Source organism: Myotis yumanensis, unplaced genomic scaffold, assembly GCF_028538775.1.
Source record: "Myotis yumanensis isolate MYYU_CA2020_CCGP unplaced genomic scaffold, mMyoYum1.0.hap1 SCAF_2, whole genome shotgun sequence".
Taxonomy (NCBI): Eukaryota; Metazoa; Chordata; class Mammalia; order Chiroptera; family Vespertilionidae; genus Myotis; species Myotis yumanensis.
In genome coordinates this window covers 195,790,096-195,808,780 of record NW_027223753.1, presented here as the reverse complement: position 1 = coordinate 195,808,780, position 18,685 = coordinate 195,790,096, and positions in this window count along the sequence as shown.

Sequence of the window (18,685 nt, the reverse complement as noted above, 5' to 3'; positions counted from 1 at the left end):
AGACCCAATTAATGCCACTTGTGCCAGCTACATCCAAGGACAGATAAAGTCTGGAAGACAAATAACAGAAACCCCCAAAGTGGTATCACTTAAGAGGATAATGCTAGACAGGATGAATAGCTTCTAGGGAAGGAGGGGGGAGGGGGCAAAAGGGGGGAGTTTATCTCACTCACTGAAGAAGGAAGTCATCAGTCTTGGGACTTGCCAAGATAAAATAGCCAGACCTTCTCATAAATTCTGAGGAAAGCAGCAACAATGTAAAAGGGGAACCTTGAAACCTATAGGGGGAAAAAGTATAAAACTTTTGCTCTCCTACCAGGTGGAACACTCAGAGTAGCCGAGTTGCCCTCTTGTGCTTTATGCCAAGTGTATTCTTAATAAATCTGCTTGCTTTGTCTCCCTAATAACTTCTCTTGCTTTGCTTCAACACTGTTGTCTGTCACTTGTCTGAATTCTTTCTCATAAGATGGTAAGAGCCAAGAAGGGGAGAGCCCCCGCTGACTTGGGCAGTTCTCTGGTAACAAACCTATCAATTCCACTTTTATTTTTCTCTTGGAGGTGCCCTCTCAAAGGTCTCCATCCAAACAAGTTGTGTCTCATGGAGCAGCTCTAGAGCTTCCCCTGCTTCCCTTTACCACCATCGGAGACTTTCCTTGCCCTCTCTCTAGGTTGGATTCCATGTGGCCCGGATCCCAGGTTTCCCTCTGTCTTGATTGAATCCCTTGTTTTGGTAGAAAACTTCCTCCAGTAGCTTCTTGTGGAAGAGGATGCATTAAAGGTAAGTTTTCTGATAATTTGCATGTTTGAAAAGACCTTTATTCTACTCTCAAACTCTACTGAGAGTTAAGCTGGATTTAGAATTCCAGGTGTAAAAATAATTTGCCCTTGATATTTTGAGGGCATTGTTTTGTTGACTTCTAGTTTGCAATGTGGTTTATGTAGACCTCCCATTTGTTCTGATCACTTGTTCTATGTGTATAACTGTGTCCCCTGCCTCCACAAGTCTTTTAGGATGGTTTCTTTATCCCTCGTATTCTGAAATTGTACAATAATATGCCTTGTAAACTCATTTCTTTCAGTTTGGGCAAATATTCTTTTATTATTTATTCAATAACTTTCTCCCTTTGAGTTATTCTCATTTCTCTTTCTGAGACTTCTATTACTGTACTGTTGGGGAGCCTGGATTTATCTCCTAATATTCCCATCATTTTTTTCTTTTTGTTTTTTGTTTTATTTTATGAGAAGTCTTAAAAATTATCTTCTAACCTTTCTTTTGAAATAGTTTCTGTTCTACTTATTATACTTTTAGTTTCCAAAGCCATTTCTTTTTCTGATTGCTTCTTAGAAAAAAAAAGTTTTAATAACACCTTATTCCAGACCAGTGATGGCGAACCTATGACACACGTGTCAGAGGTGACACGCGAACTCATTTTTTTGGTTGATTTTCCTTTGTTAAATGGCATTTAAATATATAAAATAAATATCAAAAATATAAATCTTTGTTTTACTGTGGTTGTAAATATCAAAAAATTTCTATATGTGACATGGCACCAGAGTTAAGTTAGAGTCGTTCAAAATGCTGATACGCCGAGTTCAAAAGGTTCGTCATCACTGTTCTAGGGTATGTGTCCACTAGTTTTTCTTCTTTTTCAAAGGGTTCTAGTGAGTTTCTTAGAACTTTTCTTCTGTTGTCCATTTGCATTGTCTCTTTCTCTTCTAAGATTACTTTTTTCCTTTTTGTTTGGACTGTGTATCTTATGTTGGAGTCTTTCCTAAAATATCTGCTGACCTTTGGCTCTCTGTATTTAAGAGTGAGTATTGAAAAATCTGATTTTGGTGGTAAGGGTGAATTCTAATGACTGGTGAATTTTACTGGAGGATAAAGAAGCTGGGGTGAGCAGACTTCTAGTGGACTTGCCTAATGTTAGCACTCAGAGGATCCACCACTTTCTAGCTTTAGAAGGAGCAAATCAACCAGGTCAGACAGCTTTCTGGGAAATTCGTGGGCAAAAAGGCTGGGAGGCCTTGCAGACTGTTTTGTAGGATGAATGAAAAAAGGGGGCAGGGATTCTATGTAGAGTAACCTCACAGGGTGATCTGATCATAAATTCCCAACTGGGCAGGTTGTGGTGAGGATCATGCCCCAAGACTATAACTTTCAAGTAAAAGGTTTATCCTTGCCTTAAGCTAGCTCTGTCTGTTGTTTTCGTGTATCTAGGTTGACACATCTAGGAAAAAACCAAAAGAGCACAAAATCTTGTTAAATTTTATAATCCAGTCCCCACTTTGCTTCTCCCACCGCCATGTAATTTTCCCTAAATTTCCCCCTTAATTTCAACTGCATTAAAGAAGCTGCAAAATGTATTCGCGGGAGCATTTGAGATCTTGCTGGCTGGCATATGTCATCAGTTTGGCTCAAATAAACTCATAAAAATTCTCTACAGGTTTGGGTATTTCTTACATTGACCAGTAGGTTTCTCCCATTTGTATTCTATTTTTCAGTCCACCCATGGCCCCTGCCTTTCTAGGCCCAGAGGCGGGGAGTGTGGGAATTAGGGGCTGGGGTGGGGCATTATTTTGATCTCTGAGTCACCACTCTACTCCCTTCTCCCCCCCGATTCTGGTGTGAAATAGGCTGGCTTCTCACGTGTGCCCCTCCGTTGATCTTGGGTTTAGCTTTTTCCTAGGTTAGTCACACTCAGCCATCAGTTGCCAGCTTCCTAAAAATGTGATCTATTTGTTCTCTTCCACATTTTATTTCCTTGTGGATTTATAACTTTTACTTTCCTTGTCTGTCTTTTTTTTTGGCTGCAAAAATTTTATTGTTTCATTTGGTCCAATGCATGGGAGAGGGCTTCAGGGTAGTGAAAAGAAGGGCTAATAGTTTTGGAAAGAGTCTCAGGTAAAAGCCAGACACCACAGGATGCAGAGGGGCCCCTCAAAGGCGTCTGGGGTCCACAGGCTCCTAGTCAGGCTTGAGGGCGGGCCTTTTGAAGAGGTACTCGCCCAGCCCAGTCTGGGGGCCGGCCAGCCTGCAGAGGTGAGTCAGGTGTCGCCCATCTTCTTGCTGAGTTTCACCTCCTCACTCTGGAAGTGGTTCTCCAGGAAGTCACAGAGCTGAGGGTCTGTGGGAAGAACGCAGGGCCTGCAGCTCCCAAAGGGCCTGGTTCAGGTTCCTCTCCAAGGCCAGGGCGGCTTCCATGGACCCTGAGTTTTGCCCACTCATCTTGGGAGGCTTCAGCATGTCCTGGAGAGAATGCAGCCAACACGCTGGTTTTGCAACTTTAAGAGATGCTCAGCACCATGTGCTTCTTCTCTGCCAACTTGTGGAAGAAATGGCCCACGTCCTCGAGAGCCCCATCGCCCCGGTGGAAATAGAAGCCCAGAGAGAGGTAGGTGCAGGAGGCCTGCAGATGCAGGCTGGCCAGGCGGTTGGCCGCAGCCCCCATCTCGGTGGAATAACTCTGACGATTTTGGGAGCTCATGGTTGTTCGTCTATGAGTTAAGAAAAAACAATGGTGTTGACTGGTCTCAGAGGTGGTTCTGAAGGTGATGACTGGCTAAGAAGCAGGAGAGTGGCCGGAGGCTGGAAGAAGGGGCGTCCCTGGGTCTGTTCGGACCAAACACTGTTGGAGCTGGAGACAGTTCTGGGACCGTCGAGGGCACTGCCCCTTTTCTGTCTTTTGAGGGGCATATGGAAGAGTTCAATTCTCCATCTTTTTGATAACTAATAATTTTGTTATCATACTAAAGGGGTTCGTTTGCCTGTGTGCATCAAAGCCCAATAAAATTCTAGAAGTTTGCAGCAAAGAAATCAGGGGTTTATTAGTTCAGGAAATAGTGCCAGGTTTGGAGACTCAGGTAAGCTAGTGCTCTAAAACCTGGCTCCCTGCTGGCCTGCACGGGGACAGATTATATACAGGAAACATTATTAATCATGGTGATTAAGAGGGTGGGGGCCAGGGTAGGGAGTCGTTGATTATTGTGTAGCTCCTGATGTCAGCCATGGCATCATTCTGTCTGGTTTTATAAGGGTGCGGCCAGTAGGGTCTTTCCACTTCCATGCACCTGGGGCTGAAACACAACTTAAGTCAAGATGTTACCTTTAGTTTGAGGGAAACTCTGTGTCTGAGGTAAAAAGGCCTGAGGCTTTGTTCTTATTTTATTTTATTTTATTCTATTTTATTTTATTATTGCTAATCCTCACCTAAGGATATTTTCCCATTGATTTTCTTTTTAGAGAGAGTGGGAGGGAGGGAGAGAGACACACAGAGAGAAAACCCTCATTGTTGGGGGCCAGATGTAAGCTGGCAAGGTCCTTGCACCTGAAGGGGCTAGCAAGGCTGGGACCCTTCCCCACACAGTTTTCCCAGACTTGTTTGGATGGCAATTATCAGTAGAATGAGAGCAACCTTTGTAGAATGAGAACAGCCTTTCATGGCTTACCAAGAAGTCTGTAACTATTTACTGAGATATGCTGTACTGAGAACTTGTCCTTCTGCTGTGTCTCTCCCTTAGAGATTAAGAGGAAGAAAGAATACATTCCTCTTGACAGACCTCCTATTCAGTGTGTTGTGTATAAATAAGATTGTGTGGCTAATAAACTTCACTTCAGTTCCTCGAGAACTGGAGTCCTCCCGATCCCGCTTTCCTGTCTTTCTTTCTTTTCTCAATTCCCACCTTCCTGCCTCAGCCCGGCTCAATCTTGTCATGCTGGCCCTGACACCTCATGTAAGAGAGACCCATTGATTGGATGGGTTGCTGCCACACTCACCCTGACCAGGGCTGGGGATCGAGCCTGCAACCCAGGTACATGCCCTTGCCAGAACTGAACCCCAGACCCTCCCCTTCAGTCCACAGGCCGATACTCTATCCACTGAGCCAAGCTGGCTAGGGCCTGAGGCTTTGTTCTTAAGACAGTTTGATGCTGACCAGAATCTGATGTGCTGGGGACTTAATGATTAAGGAAGGGAGTGGACAGACAGAAAGGAGAAAGAGTCAGGGTAAAGAAATGGAGTTTCTGGGCAGATACAGTTCTTTATTATTAAACTTTTTAGATCATTACAGCACGGTTTTCTGACCACATATATAATTAAATCTGCCCATACTTTATTCACACACATAATTAAATCTACCCATACTTTATTTTATTGTGGGAATAAATGCTCCATCGCTTAAGAACTTAATATGTATTAGTGCCATCTAGTGGACAATGTGAATTTAGCACCATAGGCTTTAAAACTGACGGGGCACCTTCTGAAATGAGCGAGAAAGCATCAGTTACTCAATCCTCGGTGTCTCTATTCAAATCTCCCTAGATAGAAGTGTCTCTTCTATTACATGGAAAGCACATACACACTCATTTCAGAACCGATTTTATTCCATCTTTATGGCTATCTTCAAGTCTTACTATTAAACTTTAAATTATTATTTTTTTTTTGCTAATATCCTTATTGGAGATGAAAAAAATTGATGTTACCTTTTATTTATAACAGTCTTTTTATTCAATGAGGATTCGATTATATTTTTTCTCCCATGGGATGTTTCACAAGTCCACAGCTGGCTTTTCCAAAGAATTAATTGAGAAGGAAATGGCAGAGATGATTAGGCTGCTGCACCTGCTAAAATAATAGAGGCCAGGCTTGGAGGTACCCTGGGCAGCGAATTATGCTGCTCTGTGGTTATTAAGACTTCATGCTACACCGGTGAATTGAAAAGACATACATTGTCCAGTCTTGCAATCATACCCTCAATAATTTACTTTAAAAAAAAAATAAACAAAAGCCACAAATGGATCTGAAAATTTCAGGCAGAAATTTAAAATTACTTGTCTCTTTTCATAACTCCAAAAGGATTTTATATCTGTAACTGCAGAACCTGCTATAGATATTCCTAAGCTTCAATTCTGCCAACTCCTGAGAATTCCCATGGCATCAAAATACATGAATCACCAGTGCTTGAACCAAGTGCAAAGCAATTAAGCTTTTAACTAGATCAACTGTGAGCTGAAATCTGCTACATAATTGAAATGCCATCTAGTGGCCAAGTGCCATTTTTAGTCCTCAATCAAAACAGCTTTGCCCTAGTTGGTTTGGCTCAGTGGTTAGAGTGTCGGCCTGCAGACGGAAGGGTCCTGGGTTCAAGGATCCCAGGTTTGATTCTGGTCTAAGGGCACATGCCTGGGTTGCGGGCTCAGTCCCCAGTAGGGGGCATGCAGAAGGCAACCGATCCATGATTATCTCTCATCATTGATGCTTCTCTCTTTCTCTCCCTCTTCCTTACTCTCTGAAATCAATAGAAATATATTAAAACACACACACAACAAACAGCTTTGGTGCCTTCTAGAATTTTTCTTAGGTTGATTTATCAAATAGTTTTGAATCAGGATATTATAGCTGCTTTTGCTCTTGCAGTGAGATGGCACTGGAATATTTCCTTATCATAAAAAAATGTTGAACAGCTTGAAATGTTCCAGCTCTTATTCTAGGCCCATCTGTTTATACAGCTTCAAAACAAACAGTTGTTGCTTGGTTTGGTTACTAAGTCATTAAATAACACCAGTAGCTGTAATTTATTACTTTGTAGTTGAAAAATAAAAAGAAGTATATATGTAATGTCAGGTAACTAACATTCTAAATATTGATGGCCAGAAGATTGAAAGGATTGACCTTCAGTCTCAGAAACTTGAAGAGCTGTGAGGGAGACACATCCTTTGTCCATGAATGAATGTCATGAGCAAGCAAACGAGTGTGATAGCAATATTATTGGCGGTAGGAGCAGCAGCTAACATGTATTGAGTGCCTACATGCCAGACACTGTTCTTAGTGCTCACTTGTAATCACACTTTTAATCTTCACGTCAGCCTGAAGACATAGCACTATTGCTATACCTATTTCATAGACAAAAGAAGGCACAGAGTGGTTACAATGCATGCGCACTAACCGAGAGGCTGAGAAGGGAGCAGAATATTCAGAGTGCCCTTTGGTCTCTTCGCTGGTTTAGATTTTGGTTAGCACTGCTTTGATGGAGGATCCTTGGAGGACTATGAACGTCCCTTTGATAGAAGCAGGGCACAGTCAGCACTGGATCATTCTGGCCTGGGTTTGGCGATGTTTGTGCGAGGATGAAGCTGAGAGAACAGGGCTCGCTTTGGGTCCCTCACCCGATCAACTTTGATTACACCGGGGGAAACTGTGTAATTTTTAATGGTGAAGGGGGAGGAAGAACAAAAATTAGGAAAAATAAAATTGTTATATCAGTGTTTTAATCATATTCCCATTATATACTTATGTACCCAATTTATCTCTACTTAATGGGGCACAAATATGAAATAATCTAACTTTTTCTTATCCTGGCTGCGAAGTTGTGATTTATAACAGGAAATATAGATTTGGTCTTCCATTCAGGCTTATTTTCCAGGGAAAGAAAGGACAGATCAAAGAAGTTCTGAAGGAAATTGCAACAATCAGTGTTTTCCACCCAATAGGAAGAGAAAGTAGATAACACTACGTTTTTAGGAAGCTGTGTGTGTGGGGAAATAGTGGGGAGGTTTGGGAAGGAGAAACAAACACACACACGGAGGCACATACTCTACACCCAAGACAGGAGAAAAAGGAAAATTCAGGAGGAGGAAGGGAGAGAAGTGGTCAAATAAGCGCACCCTGATTTTCTCCTCATACCTTCACGGTGTATTTGTAAGCTCCTCCCGCTCTTCTCCAGGTAGTAGGTAGTGGATTGATTTGAGTGTAACCAAACTAGCTGTGGTTATGCAATAATAGGTCATCATGAAGTATTTTTCTTCTTGTTCGTCACAAACCTGGTTCTATTCTTTCACTTTGGGTGTGTGACCATTTAAATCCGTAAAGACAACCAGTGAGCTTAATACCTCACACCGTGCTTTGTTGCTTTCAGTGAGCCTCACACAGTGTTTTTGAGGTGGATGACAATGGGTTTACTATCCTCCATGTACAGATAAGGAAACTGGGACTCAGAGAGATTAAGTGGCTTACCAAAATTCACATGACTACTGGGCACAGAACTAGAACACAAAAGCATTTCATTGCATTCATTCACACACACACACACACACACACACACACACACACACACACCCCACATTTTTTCCAAGCATGGAGTATGAATATGTGTGCATGCACAAATGCCAATGCCAATTGGATGTTAGGTAAGGTAGCCTGATATAAAAGGAAAAATTATACTAATTGCAATTTTATCATCTAATTTTTACTTTCTCAGAGATCTTACTATTCAGAGATCTTCAAAAGCAAGTCAGATAACCAAATCAGCTAAATAGAATAGATACTTTAGGTGTTTTACAGCCCCGAAGGAAAAATCTAGGTAATCTTTCAAGGTTTCCTCTAGTCTAATTTTATTTTAAAAATGTAAAATTCTAATTCTTTAACAAATTTTGTATTTGTGAAATAACATACCTCTTTAGCAGCTTTGCAAGCTTATCATGCCTGGTACAATTTATCCAGAAGGAGGCAGCATTTTACTATTAAATTGATGCTTCTGCAAAGATTCTAACAAGTTTTTGTGTTTTTTTTCCCCTCCCCTTTAAAGATGTAGACTACCTAATCACACACATCCAAAAACACTTCAGGGAAAAGATTCTTGGATGTCACTAGAGCTTTGCATATTGACACAGTATGTAAAAAGCCAAATTCTGCTCAGATTAATCACATTTAAAATTACAAATAGCATATATGGTGCCCAAATTCATTGGCAGGAACCAGTTTTGCAGTCAAGATACTGATTAAAATAGAGTTACACAGAAGATGGAGTGGAGGAAAGGGGAAAGTAATGATTCAATCATTGATAGCTTGTAGAAAGAAAATATTTGGTCAATAAGAGATCCACTTTAGAGAAAAAAATCTTTAAGTTACTCAAAAATAAGGGTAATGAGTTTTAATCATCTGCCTAATGTCATGAATGTAACTTGCTTCTTCTTTCCTGGTTTCCATAGAATCACAGCATCTTATCGAAGGGACCTTGAAATGTTATGTGACACATCTCAGTGAAGTGAGGTCAGAACTCATTTCATCCATCTAGGGAAGTGAGAGTCCACCTGCTTTCCAAAAATCACCTCGTTAACATAACAAAAGACCCGTTTATTACTCTCCTCACTTAGGAAATGCCCAGGGTTTAAGGAGCTCTGTCCGGGGAATGGAAGACCAAATACATATTTCCTGTTATAAATCACAGCATCACGGCAAGGATTAAGAAAAAGTTAGATTGTTTTATATTTCTGCCCCATTAAGTAGAGATAAATTGGGAATGTGATTAAAACACTGATATAATAATTTTATTTTTCCTAATTCCTGTTCCTCCTCCACCCTTCACCATTAAGGCTTATTTCCCAGGGAAAGAAAGGACAACCTCAAAGAAGTTCTGAAGGAAATTGTGACAATCAGTGCTTTCTATCTAGGAAGAGAAGGTAGATGACACTAAGTTTCTAGGAAGCTGTGTGTGTGTTGGGGATGGGGGCGAGGTGGGGAGGAGGGACAGACATATACATCCAAGCACACACTCACACACTCTACACCCAAAACAGGAGGGAAGGGAAAGGTCAGGAGAGGGGGGAAGGGAAGAGGTCAAATAAGTGGACTTGGATTTTCTCCTCATACTTTCATGGCCAAAGGAGAGAGGGAGTTAAAAAACAATTTTTTTTTAAGGGTGGATATTCCCAGAGCAAGAAGGTTTGTTTCTAGTTTCTCTAGATACAGACTAAGAACACTTCAAGACATCTAAGGGAATCACAGTATGTAATATGGAGCCACCCATCAACAAAATTGAAATGGCTGAAAGTAGCATCTAAGCATAGAGAGAGTCAGATATAGAGTCCCAAGGATCCCTTGGCTTCTGTGTGATGTGGAAGGATTCAGGAGGTGTTATATACCCTAATGCAGGAATTGCAACCAGAGGCCTGCTACGGCTGTGGTAGCAATAGGTGGGAGGAATCCCAATGAGGCCTCTCTCAGGGCTGCTGGAAGCAGTAATGGATATAGACTTAAAGGATTTGCAGGGCCAGCCTGGGCCAAGCTGGGACCAGTTAACAGAGGAACAGACCCCCGAGACCCCCAGCTTTGCCAAAGGAATGACCACGACTTTCATCAGAAGGTATGACCAGGTAGTGCAGAGGGCATCTCTGAGGAGGCCAGCCCAGGGGTCAGCTTTGCCCTTCAGCTGTCCCCTTGGAACAAGAGAGGAGAGACAAGTCTTAGAGGAAGTCTGAACTTTGAACTCACTGTGTATTTATCTGGAAGGGAGTCTTTAACCCAAAGTAATGGATCAATTCTTAACTGGCACGTTTGTATCTTCCCTTATTCCACTTCACCTGACCCGCCTCAAAAAGTACAAACGGGGGTGTTACCGATTGGGGTTACTGGTTGGGACCTCCATTTTTTTCTCGACGCAGAAAAGATTTTGAGGTCAATGAAAATGAAAATAAAGCAAAATGGGGTTTATTGAAGATACATTCCAAACGAGGAGCAGGCCAGGTGAGAGAGAGCCTGGCCCTCAACTCCTGGGTTTAAAAGAAGGATTGTCTGCCTGGCTGGAGTGCTTTGTGGTTGAACGTCGACCTATGAACCAGGAGGTCATGGTTCGTTCCCAGTCCGATGGGGCATATGCTCGGTTGCAGGCTCAATCCCCAGTGTGGGGTGTGTAGGAGACAGCCGATCAATGATTCTCTGTTGTCATTGATGTTTCTATCTCTCTCTCCCTCTCCCTTTGTTTCTGAAATCAATAAATATATATTCAAAAAAATAAGTAAATAAAAGAAAAGAAAAGAAAGGAAAGGAATTTTCTGGATGGACACTTTCATTTTCATTCAGAGATGATGGACAGAAACTATATTTCTTCTGGGCATGCCCTTACCCATAATGTAAACAGAAAACACCATGAAGGCGGGGTCAAAACCAAAATGCAAATTTTATTATAGTTAGTCCAGGGCCCTAGTAAGGTCACATTGGCATTGAGATGACGTCAATTTCCTCTGAACTTGCGCCAAGAACTGGCTGGCTCCAAACATGCCTGCTGGCAGTCTGCTGTCCCCCCATAGAGAGGGGGTCTGAAGGCAGTGTTGGTCTGATCCCTGCTCAGGAACCCAGGGCAGGACCCACCCCAGCCACTCATGTCTAACTTCCTCCCTAACAGGGTGGATTGGTCAGCACGGGGTACCATAACAAAATACCATAGACTGAGTGGCCTACACAATACACATTTATTTTCTCATAATTTTGGAGACTGGAAGTTTAAGGTTCGGTGCCAGTAGATTTGGTAACTGGTGAGAACCCTCTTCCTTGGCTTGATTCTCATGGCAAAAAAAGAGAGAGCTCTGGTGTCACTCCCTCTTTAATAAGGACACTAATCTCTTTATGGGGGCCCCACCCTCACGGCCTCATCTAAACTTGCCAAAGGTCCCTTCTCTAAAATACCACCACATTGAGGGCTAAGGCTTTCCCATATGAATTTTGTGGGGGAAACAATTCAATCTGCTGCATGGGGCTTGTGAGGAAGCTTATATCATTTATGGAAAAACACAGTACCACAATCTTTTGGCATGTGTAAATTAAAGTGTGCCATTAAAAACCGATTATATGACAAGTATTTTCAGTTCCCCACCTCCTCGCCCATAGGAACAGTGTGTGTATAGGTAGAGAAATGGACTGAGGGTGGAGGGACGGAAAGAGAAGGAATGAAAAGGCTCGAGGAGGGTGAAAAGGAGAAAATTAGAAGGAGGTGAAGGAGAGAAGGAATGACCTGGAGATGGAGAGAGAGTGGGAAGAAGGGAGAAAGAGAGGAGGAGAGAGGAGGAGAAGAGGGACTAAACTCACTGGAGCACTGGAGCAGGGGAGTTTGCCAGAAAGACTGGAATTTGGGGGGAAATTGGAATTAGAGAGGATTCTCAGGTAGCCTTGCTCTGTGATACGACACCCTCCTGAATTTCTCAAGACACCTTCTGTCAAGAAACACATTCCTATTCCTCCCTTTTACAGTTGAGTTTCCGTTTTTTATTCTGATAGTTTGCTGTGTTGGGATCTTTGAGGGCCTTGGGGTCACACACTTTTCAAATAGTGGTGACCCAGGCTACAGTTTAACAGGCCCTCCTTATTACGAAGTCTGTCTTGTATCTGACCTCCCTCCTGTTTTGGCCCGTTGGAGAGCAGTCTGTCCCTGGTATGCCTAACAGCCATTGTAAAGGACAGTCTGATAGGAGAGCACTCGGGGTTTTTCTCTCCAAGCTGGAATAAACTTAGTTTCTTTGTTCTCCTAGGTTTTCCTTCCGAATCACTGAATCATCTTTAGTTTTCCTTGAATTTGCCATGTGCTAATTAGCCTGGAATGGGATTAGCAAATACCACAAAACAGTGCTTGGCTCGTGTATTCTGAGTCATGCTCCGTTTCTTTCAACAACTTTACATTTCTTTTTTTCAGACTATTTGCTTAATGAAATAAAAGGTCATATGTTAGTTGTAATGGTCCCAGTGATTTCAACTATTTGCTGCGTTATTCCGACTCCTTCAGATTTTGTGACAACAGTGGCTAGAGGACACTGGATGATTTAAAAAAAACTATTTTCAGTGTAAAACTCTTAGTGAATATTTAGAAGTTTGATTTATTACAAAGTTTAGAGTGTGTGCTTACTTAAAATGAGAGAACTCTAATTCTGTCATAAATGTCCATTTTGGTTGACTACTTGCCTAATGAGGCATAATATACAAAAATGCTGAACATTCCATTCAACCCTGTGGGACAAACTGGGAATTCTGCAGGATTGAATTTCAGCATTAAAAAAAATGAGAAAATTCCATACAATTAAGAGGATATTGGAAAAAGGAAATGGTAAGTTTGTAATTTTCTGGGGAAAAAAATTAAGAAGGATTTTTTTCCTGTGTGAGAAGTAGGGGAAAGTTTCAGAATTTATATATATATTTTTTTATTTTTTTTATTTTTTTATTTTTCGCTTAAAGTATTACAAAGGGTATTACATAAGTGTCCTTTTTTCCCCCCCGCCCTTGACAAACCCCTACCCTCCCTTACCCCCCAGTGTCTTATGTCCATTAGTTATGCTTATATGCATGCAGAATTTATAAAGTATATAGATTGCCTTTATGTCTCCGAGTAGATTTTTGTGGTCTACTTTAAGGCTTGAAAATAGTGTTTGTAAAACTGATTGGATTAGATATACTGAGGCTATCTTTCACAGTTAAAGGTTATCTGGAGATAAGCACTGTGTTGTTTGAGAATATTATCAAATACTTCAGTACTCATTCAGTACTCATGATCCCAAGCACAAAGTAATATAAGTAGTTTTTAAGGCTTCCTGGAAGCTATGTGGAAATTTTTTGGACAAGGTCAAAGGTATTTTGAAATATCACGTACATTATTTTGTCTTTGACCAAAAGAATAGGAAAGTAAAATCATGCTTAATTAAATAAAAAGGTAGCAAATTTGAAAAATCAAATATGCTTAACATCTGGACTATTTAAGAATGTTGTTTGAAAAGAGTGACTCTATTGTATCTGTGTAACATCATCCATGTTCTTTTTGGTAAATAAAAAAGGAAATCACTAGTTGAAGACAATAGCAGAGTTCACATTTTCGTGATCCCATATCTCAAAATCAAAATATAAATGCACTGTTCCAAGAATTTGTCAGTTTCCATATGATTTATTCTTGTTAATAAGGGCAAATATATTACAGTTTTGTATCAAACCTGTGTCCTAAAGGATTTAAAATAAACCAGTCTGAATGACAGACAGGTATGATACAAAAAAAAAAAATCACTAATGAAAATAAGGCAGGATTCCAAGTGTATCAGATGTCCACGTTGGTGTGTGTTACATATTAAAATAATGGATTTGTGATATCAGAAACCTTGGCTTGATTTAAGGTTTTGGTATCTTAATGACCCACCCAGCCCTTTTCTTCATTATTCCTTGACTCTTCCAAAGCCTCTACTTCTCTACTTCTGCCGACCCTTGGTATGCTCATGTCCTATCACCTGCATTTTTCCCCCTTTGGTCACAACCTTTTCTCCTTCAATGCCCCCGTTCTCAACCCCTCTGAGATGGTTCTTTTTCCCATGGCTGCCCTGGCACTCTTCCACGTAGACTGTGGCAGGCTCGCTCCAGCCTTTGGCTCCCTCTGCTCATTTGGGGGCCTGGAATCTTGTCTGGGCCAGACTTGGTCCTTATATGAGCTCACTAATATGTGGAATCTAATGAACAAAATAAGCTGACGAACAAAATCCCCAGAAGCATGGGTACATGGCACAGACTGTCTGGTGCCCAAGGGGCAGGGGATGGGGGTGACTGGATAAAGAGGGTGAAGGGATCAGCTAAAGAACATATATGCATACCCTGTGGACAGGGACAATAGTTTGGTGAAGGCCAAGAGAGAGGGAGGGAGAGATGGGGGCGTGGAGGTAGGCAAAAGATGGGAAAAGGGGGATGCCTGCAATTATGTCAGCATTAACAATTTTTAACTAAAAAATAAGAGAGAGAATGTGTTTTTAGAAAGGTGAACAGCTTTGATCTCATTGTGATGTCCTTTTCTTTAACAGCCCCCTCCCTCGTCTTCCAGTCTGTTGGCACACCATTTCCTTTGCTTCAGCTGCATGTTTGGGAAAGAACATAGGGAAGGCACACTGTACATGTGACCATCTTGCCCAGAAGTGACCCTCATCACTTCTACTCACAGTCAATTGTCCAGTAGAACGGAAAGGGAGGCAGGAAAGTGTAGAGATACAGAGAAATCAATGAGCATCAACAGTTTCTTTGTTTCTTTGACATTTACCTTGTAATTGTCTTGAGAATTAAATATGTTCACATCTGTAAAGTATTTAGCTCAGTGCTTGGTCGCTCAATCATTATTTGGTATTCCAGGCCAATGAAAGTTGTTTTGCTCATTGTAAGTGGATACATTTGCATTTTCCTTTACATTTAAATATTTCTGTGAGTTTGGTTAATGCAAGCGAAAGTCAGAGAGGTGGCTTCAGACTCAGAGTGCTGATAAGACAGCCTTTCTGGGTCTGCAAATGCAATGACTGCTTAGAAACTGCCTAGAAGCACCACCTTGTGGAGTCACATCGTGGGGGCAAGTCAACTGTGAGGTGAAATTGCTCAGTCACAACTGCTGCCTTTCTTGGAATTGTACCAGCTTCTAGAATATGTTTTTTTCTTCTGGTCTTAGCTGGACTTGCAATATACAGAGCCAGGGGTGGAGCTACCTACCCATATGGATCTTTGGTCCTCCTTGGTGATCTCTGGTCAGCTCCTTTTCCTGTTCCCCACAGCAGTTTCTGAGCTTTTTGTAGATGCCTGCTATGGAGTTTCCCCTGGTGTAGCCTGGAGTGGCATTTGTCTGGGGGTCTTTCTACTCAGTTGGTAACCACTAATATTCCAGCCAGCTTACCCTCTAATACCAACCCTCAATATGTTGCTCTTTCTAAAAATTACGTATCATCATCCTTCTGCCACTTGCCTCCCAGATCACAGCATGTCCACCCCTAGGAGAGGAATGGCATGTCTTCCTCAGAGTCAATTTTACTGGCAACAAATAAAAATTATTAATTTTATTTTGGAAGAAGCATAAATATGTTAGAGGTAGAGTGTAAACTCCTCTTAAATTTTAAATCTAGAACTACAAGAAAATTTCTCCTATAAATTGGGTGGATCCCTAGCTTCATTTCTACTTTCGTTTCCGTTGCCATCTTGGATATACTGGGGGAGAGTTCAAGGACCACCACTTCTCTCTCTTGCCCATCGGATTAACTTGGACTTGTTCTCACTGAGTCTCTTTCATCTTCTGATAGGCCATTCCTGAGGTCCTTTTGCTGGTGGAGATGCCTCTTTTTCATTCTCAGAGCCGTGCATGGTTCTCCTATGGCCATTCTTCATATTTTATTATATATTTAGGTATTTAATACTTATAGCACTTACTAAGGGCAAGGCAATCTTCTAAGTGATGAATATATATTTGACTTCAAAGAAGAAGGGAGAAGGAGAGAGAGATAGGAACATCAATAATGAGAATCATTGATTGGCTGCCTCCTGCACGATTCCCCCCCCCGGAGATCAAGCTCACAACCTGGGCATGTGTTCTGACCAGAAATCGAACTGTGACCTCCTGGTTCATAGGTTGAAGCTCAACCACTGAGGCACAGAAGTTCAATAATGTTTTCAAAGTCACACAGCCAATCAATATAAGCCATAAACCAGAGTCAGGATTTGAACTTGGATATCTCATTTCTAAGGCCATACTCTTAGTCACTATGTTATGCTGCCTCTTACATTAGTTGCTGGTTAATTTTTCTGAAGACTATATGGGCCTGGAGGACAGAGTTTTATTTGTCTCTGTATTCCTCAAGCTTAGAGTGAGACCAGCACACAATAACAGTGTAGCAGATGTTGGGGAACCCTCTCCGGAGAGAGGTGAAGGTCACGAGGGTTGTGCACCAGGGCCAGGTGATGCTGTGCGTAGTCACCCCATCAGCTTTTTTATGTACACGGCCAGCAACCTCTAATTGCTAAAGGGATTTTAAAGTTATTTCATCCTGTGCTTAGTGGAACAAGTTGTGCAACTTTTGTATATAATATCTTTAGATGTTTTCCTAGAATATTTTAACAATTCTTTGTTAATGCCTGAATGGAAATTCTAGGAGTTCAATTTCCTCCGACACCCTGTTGTTGGACTCTAGGAAATACGGTTTAGTCGTGCCTGTTGAAGATTTGTGGAAGTTTACAAACCTTTGTGCCAAGATCTGAGATTTCAGTCGGTACTACCTGTCTTGGAGCTTTGATGTCAAGGGCAGACTAACAAAAACAAACAAGCAAACAACAACCACCCCCTAAAAAATAAAACAAACCACACCCAACATTTTCGAAGCTTTGATAGTAGAAACGAATGCCACTACCTGCCATGTCAGCACTTTCCCTTGGAATCTTTCCTAAGTCACAGTTCAAGAAGGTGGTTTGGGATCACAATTTTATATTCCCTGTGAGCTGACACATTTTGAAAACATACTCATCACAAGTGATGACTGGTTAGAAATAAATCTGCCGAGTGTCAGCTTGATGTAGGAGTAATCACCAGAGCTTAAGAAATTAAAACCATGTTTTCTTAGAAATCATTTTCTTCACTAATATCAAGCTGAGGATCTTCCGTATCTTGCTTATAATCAAAGGGAGGGCTTTCATTACAGCAAATTTTGACTCTCTCGTGGTTCTCATTTTTCCTGGCTGACCCTGCCTTATTATACACACATTCGCTTGAAAACACACACACACACACACACACACACACACACACACACACACACACACACACACACTGTTTCTGTTTGAAAGATTTTGAGAAAATGTGGTCTCCCTTCTGTCAGTCTCCATGTCAACGTTTATTGACTCTAATGCAGTAAACATGATATGTAATTTTTATTGTTACTTTGAGGCAGGATAGTAAGAAGCTAGAAAAATTCCTTGGCAAGAGGAATGGGGAAACTGAGACAGGTAGCTAAACAAGGCCGAGCAATTTACAGCCAGATAATAAATCACAAGGTCTTATCTTCTCTAACCAAGGACTCTTAGAGGAGCAAATGGTTTGCACATTCCAGACCCTGCTGTGGGCAGACCTGCCTCCCTTCCAGTCCTCTCTGGTGACATTCTTTGAAGTGAAACTGACCAGAGAATGACCCCTGACCCTTCTATACACTCATTTTGATGAATTAGCATATTAAATAACACAGCTGGAAAGTTGGTGAATATTTTACTGAGATCCTTCCAGGAGACCTTTCCTAAAATGCCAGCCTTTAGAAAACAGATATAAAACTCTTAAGACAAAGGGCCAAGGGTGTGCTCTCTCTGGAGCTTGCCCCTGCATTCCCCCAGTTCTTTCCTCAGGCATGTATATCTTTGCTATTTTTCTCCTTAGCTCAAAGGATTCCCATGAGACTTGCAACCAGGGGAGCAGTAGGCAGCAGAGGCTTGTCCTGGGCTAACCCCCTGAACCTTTCTCTGAGGGTCCTTCTTTTGCCTCTGTAACTTGTTTTCTGAGTCCATGTAGTCCAGGTGGCTCACTTCTTCTGCCTTTGTGACTTTCTCTCTAAAGGACAAAGGCATCCTTACCTAGGCTCACCTCTCCACGTTTCCAGAGCCAAGGCAGCTTCACCTAGGCTCACTCCTGTTGCTAGAATCTTGCCTCTTCTACCATTTGTTTCACTATCCCCAGCTTTAATAAATGTACTTTCAAAATCCTCTAGACTTGTGTTGTGAAATCTTTCCTGCACAAAGTCAAGAACCCACACATTGCAGAATGTGCCAGGTCAGACCTATCTCAGTCCCATTCCCCTTCCAGTGACAACCTAACTTGCATATGATTTTCCATTTCAAAAATTAAAAATAGTTACACAGGTCTTTCCATGATCAGATAGTTAGAATCATGTCAAAATTATTCTCTCCCCCTGTTTCCCTCCTACCTTGACCCCTCTTTTCTCCCACCTCCAATGTTGAAAACAAACTATTGATGTTTTTATAGTCAGAGAATACCTTGAGAGAGGGAATACTTCTATTTCCTCTTGAGGGTAGTCTAGTAAATTTTGCTAACACACTAAGAGGTGTGAATCAGTCCAGCAAGACCAAAGGGATCATATGGCTGAATTCAGACC